We start from the raw sequence: 14,952 nt of genomic DNA on the forward strand, positions 1-14,952 counted from the left end.
TACTGTGTATCCTGTGCTTGAATGGCTGCCCCCATGGCTACACAGCAGCTTGTTTTATAAACTATAGTAGTACTTATCTGTTATCTACTGTGTATCCTGTGCTTGAATGGCTTGCCCCCATGGCTACACAGCAGCTTGTTTTTATAAACTATAGTAGTACTTATCTGTTATCTACTGTGTATCCTGTGCTTGAATGGTTGCCCCCATGGCTACACAGCAGCTTGTTTATTATAAACTATAGTAGTACTTATCTGTTATCTACTGTGTATCCTGTGCTTGAATGGCTGCCCCCATGGCTACACAGCAGCTTGTTTGATATAAACTATAGTAGTACTTATCTGTTATCTACTGTGTATCCTGTGCTTGAATGGCTGCCCCCATGGCTACACAGCAGCTTGTTTATATAAACTATAGTAGTACTTATCTGTTATCTACTGTGTATCCTGTGCTTGAATGGCTGCCCCCATGGCTACACAGCAGCTTGTTTATATAAACTATAGTAGTACTTATCTGTTATCTACTGTGTATCCTGTGCTTGAATGGCTGCCCCCATGGCTACACAGCAGCTTGTTTATATAAACTATAGTAGTACTTATCTGTTAACTACTGTGTATCCTGTGCTTGAATGGCTGCCCCCATGGCTACACAGCAGCTTGTTTATATAAACTATAGTAGTACTTATCTGTTATCTACTGTGTATCCTGTGCTTGAATGGCTGTCCCCATGGCTACACAGCAGCTTGTTTTTATAAACTATAGTAGTACTTATCTGTTATCTACTGTGTATCCTGTGCTTGAATGGCTGCCCCCATGGCTACACAGCAGCTTGTTTATATAAACTATAGTAGTACTTATCTGTTATCTACTGTGTATCCTGTGCTTGAATGGCTGCCCCATGGCTACACAGCAGCTTGTTTTTATAAACTATAGTAGTACTTATCTGTTATCTACTGTGTATCCTGTGCTTGAATGGCTGCCCCCATGGCTACACAGCAGCTTGTTTTTTATAAAACTATAGTAGTACTTATCTGTTATCTACTGTGTATCCTGTGCTTGAATGGTTGCCCCCATGGCTACACAGCAGCTTGTTTTTATAAACTATAGTAGTACTTATCTGTTATCTACTGTGTATCCTGTGCTTGAATGGCTGCCCCCATGGCTACACAGCAGATTGTTGATATAAACTATAGTAGTACTTATCTGTTATCTACTGTTGTATCCTGTGCTTGAATGGCTGTCCCCATGGCTACACAGCAGCTTGTTTATATAAACTATAGTAGTACTTATCTGTTATCTACTGTGTATCCTGTGCTTGAATGGCTGGCCCCCATGGCTACACAGCAGCTTGTTTATATAAACTATAGTAGTACTTATCTGTTATCTACTGTGTATCCTGTGCTTGAATGGCTGTCCCCATGGCTACACAGCAGCTTGTTTATATAAACTATAGTAGTACTTATCTGTTATCTACTGTGTATCCTGTGCTTGAATGGTTGCCCCCATGGCTACACAGCAGCTTGTTTTTATAAACTATAGTAGTACTTATCTGTTATATACGGTGTATCCTGTGCTTGAATGGCTGCCCCCATTGCTACACAGCAGCTTGTTGATATAAACTATAGTAGTACTTATCTGTTATCTACTGTGTATCCTGTGCTTGAATGGCTGTCCCCATGGCTACACAGCAGCTTGTTTATATAAACTATAGTAGTACTTATCTGTTATCTACTGTGTATCCTGTGCTTGAATGGCTGCCCCCATGGCTACACAGCAGCTTGTTTATATAAACTATAGTAGTACTTATCTGTTATCTACTGTGTATCCTGTGCTTGAATGGCTGCCCCCATGGCTACACAGCAGCTTGTTTATATAAACTATAGTAGTACTTATCTGTTATCTACTGTGTATCCTGTGCTTGAATGGCTGCCCCCATGGCTACACAGCGGTTTGTTTATATAAACTATAGTTGTGTTTCTGAAGCAAACACACACATTTTACGCAGGGTCACACTGGAGCCTTGGGGATCACCAGGGCTGCAAAATGAAGGACCCTCTTTTTTTGCAGCCCTGGTGATCCCGTTTTTTCCCGGTGTCCCGCTGGCCCAGTCCGACCCTGGTTTTATCAGTACAGGGCAAAAGTATATAATATTGTCATACCTTTAAAATGCTTTAATTTGTTGGTGTTACTTTTCTGTTAAGAAATGCTACAGTAGGAAAAAATTTAAATTGCACCTGTGTCGCTGTTGAACGAATGAAGCCTAAACGTTTCTAACATTTCTATTTGTGTGGGTGGACAATCTGTGCTTTAATAAATATGAATAGAGATAATTTTATTTAGACTTATGACACATTTCAACACTGCCCGTGTGAGCCAAAAAAACCAAAAAACATGTCTAACGGAAGTTTTCTTCAATTGCAAATGTAACAAATTCAACGGCTTGAAACTTATTACAATAACATGCAATGAGAACCCACGATGAATATTCCGGCTAAAGAAATTAGGTTTCGGCACATGATTATAACTTTCCACCGTTTTCACGTACTGGAGTCAATCGATGCTTCCGCACGGGTTATATTCATAGCTCAGATGTAGAAGATGTAATTATTATTATCAATTTATACTGGTGGAATCAGAGAATATTATGCAGAAACAGAGGCTACCCCTGAATAACCAATTAGTTTATCAAGTGTACAAACATATTTAGGCCATTGGAAAGCTGAAATGACTTGTGATGAATGACTGGACCTTTCCAGCATATTAATGTCAGGACACTTCATCATTTTCAGTATGAAAACTTCCATCTGGTTTCCAATCAGCCCACATTAACAGAGCAATCATTTACCTCTTCCCCCCAGTGAGTTCCTTGCTAATTATATATTATATATTATGATTGGGCAATCAGTTGATTTTAGATTTCTCTTCATCATATATTAACACATCATTCAGCTCCAGCCAGTGCAGCATGGAACACCCTATGGTCCACTGTAGGGAGCTCCTCGGAAACATGTTGCGCAGTGCGACTCCATCATGAAAAAAAGAAATAGCGACGGCACTAACAGGCTCATGATTACAATGTTATACTATTCCAGAGCCTGAGGGGCACATTTATTAACTTCGAGTGAAGGATTGGAATAAAAAATACTTTGAATTCCGAAGTTTTTTTTTGGCTACTTCGACCATCGAATTGGCTACTAGGGATGTCGCGGACTGTTCGCCGGCGAACATCGACCGTTCGCGTCCGCCGAATGTTCGCGAACGTAACGCAACGTTCGCCAATTTGGGTTCGCCTTAGCTGGCGCTTTTTTTTGCCATTTCTCCCCCAGACCAGCAGATACATGGCAGCCAAACAGGAAGCTCTCCCTCCTGGACCACCCCCACACCCCCTGGACCACTCCCCTTCCATATATAAACTGAAGCCCTGCAGCGTTTTTTCATTCTGCCTGTGTGTGCTTGGAAGAGCTAGTGTAGGGAGAGAGCTGTTAGTGATTTGAGGGACAGTTGATAGTAACTTTGCTGGCTAGTAATCTACTTGATACTGCTCTGTATTGTAGGGACAGAACTCTGCAGGGATTTGAGGGACATTTCAGGTTAGGTAGCTTTGCTGACTAGTAATCTACCTTCTACTGCAGTGCTCTGTATGTAGCTGCTGTGGGCAGCTGTCTGTCCTGCTGCTGATCTCTCATCTGCATCTGTTCTTCAAACCACTGCCACCTAGCTGTGTGAGCTTTTTCACATTCTGTCTAAATATCAATAATAATACCGTCTCCAGAAACACCACCTGAGTGACGTTTTCCAAGCAGCAATAATATATTCCGTATCCACTGCTGTAGTGTATACGTTGACCTTGCAGGCATTATTTGCCCAGTGTGTTCTTCAAACCACTGCCACCTAGCTATGTGAGCTTTTTCACATTCTGTCTAAATATCAATAATAATACCGTCTCCAGAAACACCACCTGAGTGACGTAGTGTGATTTCTGCCCTTTACAGCACAAAACGCAGCGCTGTGTCAACAATGGATTTTTTAGAAACATATTTGCCCTTGATCCCCCTCTGGCATGCCACTGTCCAGGTCGTTGCACCCTTTAAACAACTTTAAAATCATTTTTCTGGCCAGAAATGTCTTTTCTAGCTTTTTAAAATTCGCCTTTTTTCGCATTTTTGTCCGGACGTTCGCGAACATGTTCGCGAACATTTTTTCCGACGTTCGCTACATCCCTATTGGCTACTTCGACCTTCGAATACGACTTCGAATCAAACGATTCGAACTAAAAATCGTTTGACTATTCGACCATTCGATAGTCGAAGTACTGTCTCTTTAAAAAATACTGCGACCCCCTACTTCGCCACCTAAAACCTACCGAGTACCAATGTTAGCCTATGGGGAAGGTCCCCATAGGCTTTCTAGGCAATTTGGGATCAAAGGAAAATCGTTCTATCGATGTATTAAAATCCTTCGAATCGAAGAATTTAATCATTCGATCAAACGATTTTTCCTACAATGGATCGAACGAACGAATTGTGGTAAAACCTTTGACTTCGATATTCGAAGTTGAAGGATTTTACTTCGACCAATAGTAAATGTGCCCCTGAGTGTAACGATCTCGTTATCGGGAACCTTGCTTAATAATGGGTTCACTCACAATGCACAGGGGATCCCTGCGGATTCCGGTGTTCACTGAGGCCCATTTGGGGCCCCGGGCTTTCTGCTTCGGAAAACACAAAGGAAAGTGCGTAACGACAACAACAAGTCCGTAAACAAGTTACCGGCAAGGATTTAGAGGAGACGTGGCTGAGAATCAGGCAAGAGGTTCAAGGCAGGCGGCAAGTATCAGAGTTAAAAATCAGGCAGGAGTCAAAAACCAGGAATTCAAATTTATCACATCTCAACCATGGAAATAGTCCTAATTCGAATAAAACCTAAAATCTGACAAATTCATTTACAAGTCAATGGGGCAGAGGTCCGTTGAGCCATTTGGAGATGTTAATAGCCTTCCTGACATTCGGGGTTTTTTTCGGGGGAAAAACTTGATTCATACGAATCAAATACGATTGTAATTTTGCGGTCAGAACCATTTGATCGAATATTACACATTCCAATTATTTCTTAATTGTATTCGAATTAAAAACAATTCACATGAAACTTTGATAAATGGGCCTCCCATTAATTTTAATATGAAGCCTTCCCTGCTATGCTATTCTTTTAGATCCTACAGACAGAGCATGACACAAGGCAAGGGTGACCATTCTATTTGTATTGACAATCATGTTGATAGAATCCGTGACCGGAGTAATGGGAATACAACAAATGTTGATTGTATGCCGATAGGCTTGTTGTTCTGTGCCATCAACACAGTAGGCTGCATATTCTTTGAAGACAGTGTCCTTCTGTCGATCTGCTTCAGATCCAAGATGGCAGCACAATGTCCACCATGGGATGTCACCATGTTGCACTTTGGAAATTCAAAATAAAAGATGGCAAAGACCAATGCCCAAATATAGGTCTTTCTTGTTAAAGATCCTGAGTGCTGCTAAATAGTTTTCTTGCTTTGATCCATTGGTTCCTGACCTCCTTCTTTGACTCTGACTTTGCTGCTTGCTGTCTGCCCTGATACTTTTGCCTGCATATGACAACATAACCCGTATATACCACAAATTTGACTTTTCTGCAAACAGCCAATAGGCCCTGACAGCTTCCAACCAAGGTTGACTGTAGATGCTTCTACATTTCCATAAATCTCATGGAAGCAGTTATATAGAGCAGCTCACACACGGTGCTTTTAAACTAGGACAAATCTGAAATCATTAAACATGCTTGGAATTTGATGAATTGATAATGAGCTATCTTTCAGAACGCATGGTTTCTGTATCCCAGGAAAAATTTCCTGCAGTCTATGGAATATACCATTTATAATTAACTGTCACTGGTATAGGCTTACTAATATTCACTAGACTGTGTCTGTAATTAGCTTCTTCATCCAGCTCAAGGCTTTCCTCTGGGTTCAAAATATAATCTTTTAAAGCAAAATGTCACAGTGATAAAACGACAAATGTCAACGTGCCTTAAAGATTGACCTTATTGTTCTCTCACCTGATTGTAAAAAAAACAAAAACAAATTAACTTCTTAATTACTCCCATTTTCTTATTCGACACATGGGGTGGGTGGATTTCGCTGCTCGTTAGTGGTGCTTATAAATCTTTCGTTAAGGAGAAAACAATAGTGGCAGGATGATATTATAGTACGGTGTATATTCTTTTATTCTCCCGCATTATCAACGGAAAAAGTAATTACATTTGTGAATCTTTTGAACTTGTGCATAAAACATGCATCATTGAATAACATAAGATAATAAAATATAGATAGATAGATAGATAGATGATTAAATAGATAGATAGATAGATAGATACATAAATAGATACATGACTAAATAGATAGATAGATAGATAGATAGATAGATAGATAGATAGATAGACAGACAGACAGACAGACAGACAGATAGATAGATAGATCATTAAATAGATGATCGATAGATACGTGATTATATAGAGATAGATAGAGATAGATAGATAAATAGATACATGACTAAATAGAGAGAGAGAGAGAGAGAGAGAAAGAGAGATAGAGAGATAGATAGATAGATAGATGATAGACAGACAGACAGATAGATAGACAGATAGATGATAGACAGACAGACAGATAGATAGATAGATAGATAGATAATAGATAGATAATAGATAGATAAATAGATAGATAGATAGATGATAGATAGATAATAGATAGATAGATAGATAGATAGATAGATAGAGAGAGAGAGAGAGATAGATAGATAGATAGATAGATAGATAGATAGATAGATAGAGAGAGAGATAGATAAATAGATAGATAGATAGATAGATGATAGATAGATAGATAGATGATTAAATAGATGATCGATAGATACGTGATTAGATAGAGATAGATAGATAGATAGATAGATAGAGAGATAGATAGATAGATAGATAGATAGATAGATAGATGATAGATAGATAGATGATAGATAGATAGATAGATAATAGATAGATGATAGATAGATAGATAGATAGATGATTAAATAGATGATCGATAGATACGTGATTAGATAGAGATAGATAGATAGATAGATAGATAGAGATAAAAAGATAGATGACTAAATAGAGAGAGAAAGAGAGAAAGAGAGAAAGATAGATAGATAGAGAGATAGATAGATAGATAGATGATTGATAGATAGATAGATAGATAGATAGATAGATGATAGATAGATAGATAGATAGATGATAGATAGATAGATGATTGATAGATAGATGATAGATAGATAGATGATAGATAGATAGATAGATAGATAGATAGATGATAGACAGACAGACAGATAGATAGACAGATAGATGATAGATAGATAGATAGATAGATAGATGATAGACAGACAGACAGACAGATAGATAGATAGACAGACAGACAGACAGATAGATAGATAGATAGATGATAGACAGACAGACAGATAGATAGACAGATAGATGATAGATAGATAGATAGATAGATAGATGATAGATAGATAGATAGATAGATGATTAAATAGATGATCGATAGATACGTGATTAGATAGATAGATAGATAGATAGAGATAAAAAGATAGATGACTAAATAGAGAGAGAAAGAGAGATAGATAGATAGATAGATAGATAGATGATTGATAGATAGATAGATAGATAGATAGATAGATAGATAGATAGATGATAGATAGATGATAGATAGATAGATAGATGATAGATAGATAGATAGATAGATAGATAGATGATAGATAGATGATAGATAGATAGATAGATAGATAGATAGATAGATGATAGATAGATAGATAGATAGATGATAGACAGACAGACAGATAGATAGATAGATAGACAGACAGATAGATAGATAGATAGATAGATAGATAGATAGAGATAAAAAGATAGATGACTAAATAGAGAGAGAAAGAGAGAAAGAGAGATAGATAGATAGATAGATAGATAGATAGATAGATAGATAGATAGATGATAGACAGACAGACAGATAGATAGACAGATAGAGATAGATAGATAGATAGATAGATAGATAGATAGATAGATGATAGATAGATGATAGATACTGTAGATAGATAGATAGATAGACAGACAGATAGATAGATGATAGATAGCTTTACTAGTCTCCATACTCCTAAGATACAAAATGTATAAGATACACAGAGGTTTGCAATATTTCTTATTTTTAGAGGAAAGCACCATTGATAGTTTTTCTTAGTTTTCCTTTAAATCTTAGACACATTTGAAAAATGATGCCACGTCATCTATAGTGTGAAGTGATGGGCGAATTTGAATTCGATGCGCCTAAAAATTCACTGGAAATTTGCGGCACACAGCGAAAAATTTGCGAAATGGCGCAGGCGTCTCGTTTTTGACCCAGCGTCTGTTTTTTGGACACCGATGCAAATTCGCTGGCGAAAATATGCCAGCATCCATTTTTTTTTGACGCCAGTGAATTTTCGCTGCGGTTTCGCAAATCACTGGAATTCACCGCAAATTTGCTCCTGCCCAATAAATTCGCCCATCACTAATAGTGTGTACTTGTTTAATAATAAAATGCAATATCTACAAATTGTTATGTTTGGACACAGATCCCTGTATTGAGCCGTACTGTACATCTGCAGACAGGAGTGAGATTAAAATACCTTGTCTTTTACTAAACCTGCCACTGGCCATTTGGGGTTTAGGAGCTGGAGATGTTGGGAACTTATTACAAAATAAAATCAATACTTCTTCCCCGAAGATGCCAAGATTTAAGAACTTTTTTGTGGGTTGCCATGGTGACAGAATACAGGTCTGTGGCTTTTGGAGCTCTGTCTTTTTAAATTGACACATGAAATCCAGCGGAGCGTTGAACTTGGAGGGTTTTATTTTTACTGCGGGTGGAAAAAGGCTACGAAAGTCACACATTTCAATCTGTGTATTAGCTTGACCTCTAATTCTTTTATCGAATGCTGAAAATGTAACCGATGAATGAAATAAAGGGCTGCTCCACCAAAAACAGTTGCAGTCAAAGGAAATGTCATTTTAAGCAACTCCTCGTATTTTTCAGCTACTGGATATATTTCCATTAATGTTTTGTTAGTAGAAAACAGCTGAATTTGTAGAAATTTGCTGAAAAGTTTTAATCGCCTCTATTTATGAGCAGAGATGCTTCCTGGTTGCCAAAAAGCCAAGTATTAAAGGGGAAAATCTGAACCATGGAATCAGGACCTCTAAGCCTGTGAACATGTAGGGGATCTGTTATTTGGAAACCTGTTACCCAGAAGGCTCAGAATTACGGGAAAGCCATCTCCCATTCATATCATTATAAGCAAATAATTCTGAATCTTAAAAATGAATACAGGTATGGGATTCACTATCCGGAAACCCATTATACAGAAAGGCCATCTCTCATAGGGGCAAATTCACTAAACGACGAAGCGCCTAACGCTAGCGTGAATTCGCTAGTGTTGCTTCACACCCTTACGCCTGGCGAATTTGCGCAGATTTCCTTCGCCACCTCAGAACAGGTGAAGGGCAATAGAGTAGATAGGGATTGCTTCAAAAAAAGTAAAAAAATTTTCTAAGTCCCAAAAAACGCTGGCGTTTTTACTTTATTATGGCTGATAGGCTGAAAAAGATCGAAAAATCGAAACATTTCCTAACTCATGGCACCCGAAATATACAGTGGGCACATGTGTAGGGCAAAACACAAATTTTATTTGATGTTTTGAAGGTTTCCCAGGCTTGTGTAGTGATTCTACGAATACTTCCATTGTAAATTCAATTTGGCGCCGTATGCAAATTAAGCATCGCTAGCGCAACTTCCCAACCTTATGCTTCCCCTGAGCGCAACTTCGGATTTTAGTGAATTTGCGGAGCGCTGGCGAAAATACGCCTGGCGAAGTGCGGCGAAGCGCGGCAAAACGGACGCTGGCGCAACTCCGAATCTTAGTGAATGTCCCACATAGACTCTATTATAATCAAATAATCCAATTTTTTTTAAATGATTTCCTTTTTCTGTGTAATAATAAAACAGTAGCTTGTACTTGATCCCAACTAAAACATAATTAATCCTTATTGGAAGCAAAACCAGCCTATTGGGTTTATTTCATGTTTACATGATTTTCTAGTAGACTTAAGGTGTGGAGATCCAAATTACGGAAAGATCCATTATACGAAAAAACCCAGGTCTCAAGCATTCTGAATAATAGGTCCCATACCTGTACCTTGTCCTTGCACCATTTAAGTTTAAATTGGGTTACAGGGTACACATATACAGAATATAGAATATATATATATATATATAGAGAGAGAGATACAGATCAGCTCTGTAGAATACAGTGAGCTTTGTTCTTACACAGGAGAACGACTACTTAATTTTACTGATTGTAATAAAAATCTTTGTTTCTTTAACTATTATACCCGGTTTTCAATGGTCAAGCCACCTTCATCATTTCTCCTTCTTCCTCTGGAAGAAACAGTAATAAAGAGAAAAAGAGAAAAAGCACCTTACTGATAGTGATGGGCGAATTTAATCGCCAGGCGCGAATTCGCGGCATCAAAAAATTTTTTTTTTCGAAAAAACGGACGCCGGCGCCAAAAAAGGGGCCCGGCGTCAAAAACGGGCGCCGGCGTCTCAAAAACGAGGCGCCGACGTCGTTTCGCGAATTCGCCCATCACTACTTACTGAATAATTAACAGTTGATTTATAATTGATTGGTTGGAAAACGTATAAATTGTTCCTATAACAGAAGCCATCGCCACAGGACAGGACAAAACAAACACATATATAGGGTAATATTGTTTTGTATGTGTCACCCCTTTTTGTGCTCGAAGGATATTGGTTAAATCCACCACACTATGGGGGGAATTCCCAAAAGTGTCGGGAACGAAAAAAGGTCTTTTAAATGCCGTGTCGAAGTACCAGCCGGCAAATTCGCCAATTTTCCAATGTGTAAGACACTTTTGAAATAGTGTCGTTAAAAGTTTTCGGACAAAAATCAGAGTTTTTGGGTGAAGTATCCAAAAAAATCTTGATGAAAATCGGATGAAAAATCTAAAAAAAACCGTTGAAAATCTGATTTTTTTTGCCGGAACCAATTTTTGGGGAAAATTTTTTCTAATAAATAAGCGCAAAAAACCCGAGCGGATTTCATCGGAGTTTGTAGCAGAAAATATTGAGATAAATTTGGACTTTGATAAATAACCCCCCCATAGGGGTATATTTATCAAAAAGTGAAGTTAATAGTGTAGTTCCGCCACTAGAGTGAAATTCATTTCTATGGGATTTTTATAGGCGTATTTATGAAAGGGTAAACTTTCACTTTCACCCATTGATAAATACGCCTTTCAAAATCCCATAGAAATGAATTGAGAGCTGCGGAATTTCACTCTAGTGGCGGAACTTCACTCTTTAATAAATTTACCCCATAGTGTGGTGGATTTATCCAATATCCTTCAAGCACAAAAAGGGGGGACATATACAAAACAATATTACCCTATATATTTGTTTGTTTTGTCCTGAGCCTTTGGCGCTGGCTTCTGTTATAGGTTCTGTGTTTTGGACAAGTAAAAGCCGGATAACGACCGTGAATACAATTGAACCTTGGGACTTTCTAATCATTTTTTGGACACAACTTATAAATTGTGACGAGCAAATGTTTTGGTGAAAAATTCGGAAAAAGTCAATAGGTGTCAATATTTTTTTTTTTTATGCGTGACAATTTTTTTACACTCCAAATGCATTAAAGGTCAATGGAAGTTTTTCTCATGGCAACTTTTTTTGTTTCGGCGACTTTTTTTTCCCAAATGCATTAAAACGTATAATTAGGTAAACTGTAGCTCATCAGTCCCGGTTCTTCTGTAGGTTATCCTGCACGGGGGTCTTGAGTCTACACCCCGATTGAGACGATTGAAGAACAAATGGACAAATCCAAGGCAGTAAACTTCGACTGCAAAATGTTTTATTGGGGAAGTAGATGCTCCACTACATTATTGATTATGAAAGGGGCCAATATTAATTATCCGACTTCAGGGAAGGAAATAAAACGTAGTTTTTTTTGCTACACCACCGATTTTGTTGTGAATGTTTTGAAGTGCCCGTGTGGGATGTTATACGTCGGTAAAACAATTAGAAAACACTATTGCCTAAATTAAAGATGTATATGAATATTAAAAATTTGTTCTGTTTAGTAAATATTCAAACAATAAGATCTTTCTCCAGAAATCAGGTGGTGTTCCATGGTCTGTGCCAATAATATAATTCCTCACAAGGACAAATAAGTCATCTCTGAAACATCTTGATATTTTCACAATGCCGAACTGACATTCTGGTGAATGAAACCAGGTTTTAGAGAGAAGGGGAGGAAAGGAGGCTTCCCCATAGTGAATTATCTTCAATTCAACTTGGTTTAAGTAGGAAAAGATCACGGATAGCTAAAGGCAAGCTGCCAAGTAGAGTTTCATTTCTTATTCACAGAAAGAGTCAAACTGTCAGATCGGCCCAGCTGTTTCACTGTTGTTGCAGAATGACGGTTAAATAACAGTTTCAAATATAATGTTACCTTCAAACCCACTGCAACTTCACATTATGTTATATAGTTCTGCCTATTTTACCATCTCTCTTTTCATTTCATATTTTCATTTGCCTCATCTTGCCCTTTAACCTGTAAAGCTCTGGGAATTGAGCTGGGAACCTCTTGGTTGTTGGTTGGTCTCCTTCACCACAGGGCCGGAGCAGCTGTCAACTTATCTTTCTCATTCCCTCTCATTCTCATATTTTCACTTGGTTTCCCATCACAACTCTTGAGCTTGAGTACTGTGGCTAGTCCCTAGATCTTGCTCCTTTTGCCTTGTTCAGCCTCATGGCCTGTTTCTGATCCTGCTACAGTCCTGTTCCTGAGCCTCCTCTAGTTTTGATCTTGATCCAGTCTTGATTCTGCTCCAGTCCTGTTCTGGTTCCAGTCCTATTTCTGCTGCACCTATTGACACAAAGCTATATGGTAACTGTAGCTACTGGGTTCCATAATGCCCACGATTGAATGGGAGAGGCAGCATGGAGGCTATGGCACTTGGTGCAACTATGGGAAGTGCAAGGAGAACATTTGGATGCATTCAGGGTCGGACTGGGGGCCCGGGGCCCACCGGGACTTGCTGTCCAGTGCCCCCCCCTACGGACCCCCTGGCCCCCCTATCGCGACGCCGCACACAGCTGCACATGCACATAAGAAGTGCATGGTGCACATGCGCACATAGACCTGCACGGAGCGCATATGCACACAGAGCCGCACAGAGTTGTGCGGCGCCCCAAATTGGTTTTTATTTTAGGACCAGGAGATCAGGAGAGGGAGTCTAGCCCATGAGGGCCGGGGCCCACCGGGTTTTTTCCCGGTATCCCGCCGGGCCAGTCCGACCCAGGATGTATTTGCATCCAGTATCGGACTGGGGGGCCAGGGCCCACCGGGCCTGCAGCCTCAGTGGCCCCCACACCATTCCTCGGGCTCCCCCAGACATAAAGTCCTCAGTCTCTGCACTCCTCCCCTCCTGCGTGCCCACTTCTCTCTCTAGCGTGAGATCGTCCGCACCCCTTTCTAGTGAGCGTCAGCGAGGTAAGGAGAGGGAGTTGCAGGGAGCAGGTCTGGATCGGCAGTGCCCAAAAGAGCCAAGGCCCACTGGGTTTTTTCCTGGCGTCCCACCAGCCAGTCCAACCTTGTTTGCATCCAATTTAGCCTGACCACACTCACAGCTGCATTTGTCAATGACCTCTATCATCTACTTTGAATCTTACCAGTGTCGGACTGGCCCACCGGGATACCAGGAAAAGTCCCGGTGGGCCCACGCGTCAGTGGGTTCTCATGCTGCTAAACATTTGGCCTATTTCATGGCTTTTCTCTATTTCTATGAGAACAAAGAGGCTAAATAGATTGAAAATAGAGTATCGTATGTAAAGAAAAGAAAAGAGACTAGGAGAATAGAGGCTAAGCGAGCAGAGGAAGAAAAATAATACTAAGAGTGGGCCCCTGGCCAAGATTAATTGGTGGCCCCTGGCCAAGATTTTTGGGTGGGCCCCTGGTGTCCCAGTCCGACACTGAATCTTGCTGTCTGTATCTGCAATGTACATATAATAAGTGAACCTTATATACTGTTATATGACCATGGCCCTCACCAGCACATACAGGTGCCCCATGACAAATCCCAAGTCTACGCAAACTCCACCCACATATTGTTATGCCACTTTTTCAGGTCCACTTTATGGCAAGCGATGAGAGTATCAATATATCCTATTCTTTATTTCAGCTTTTGAATTAAGTACCTCTAAGAAAGTCATAGGAGTAGAAATTAGAGCATAAAAAACAACTTTGTACTTTATATAAATCATTTTTAGTTGTATAAACCCATGTAATTGTGGGACTTTCTTTTCTTGCTTTTCTTACTATTGTCCCCTGTAGAGAAATACTTTTTCGATTCTCATTTAAAATAAACACATTTACAAGGAGAATCTGCTCATACAAATGTTGCTTCCCGTGTGCCGGCATCAATCTTGCCATGAAAGACTGGGACTTTAATATCAGCCTTTAATGAGTTTAATATTCTCAGTTCAATTAAATTTCTTCTCTTTGTTTATAATTTGAGGCATCAGCATGTTTCTCATTATTAATAAACATCTAATATCCCCCCCAAATTTCAGACTTTCAGTTTTTAATGCGTTTTGAATTAGTGTTATGACCTGTGTTAGAATATAATTACTTCTTGTGCTTTTTGTTCTTAATTTTCTGTTATTAAAAATATGTTTGGCTGCAAAATATGTGACTTCATATAAGCCGTTTTCCCGGAGGGTTTTAGCAGGTAGGATAAATGTATACTTAATATACTATATTTGCTTTAGAAGCAACGATAT

This window comes from Xenopus laevis, chromosome 5S (assembly GCF_017654675.1).
Source record: "Xenopus laevis strain J_2021 chromosome 5S, Xenopus_laevis_v10.1, whole genome shotgun sequence".
NCBI lineage: Eukaryota > Metazoa > Chordata > Amphibia > Anura > Pipidae > Xenopus > Xenopus laevis.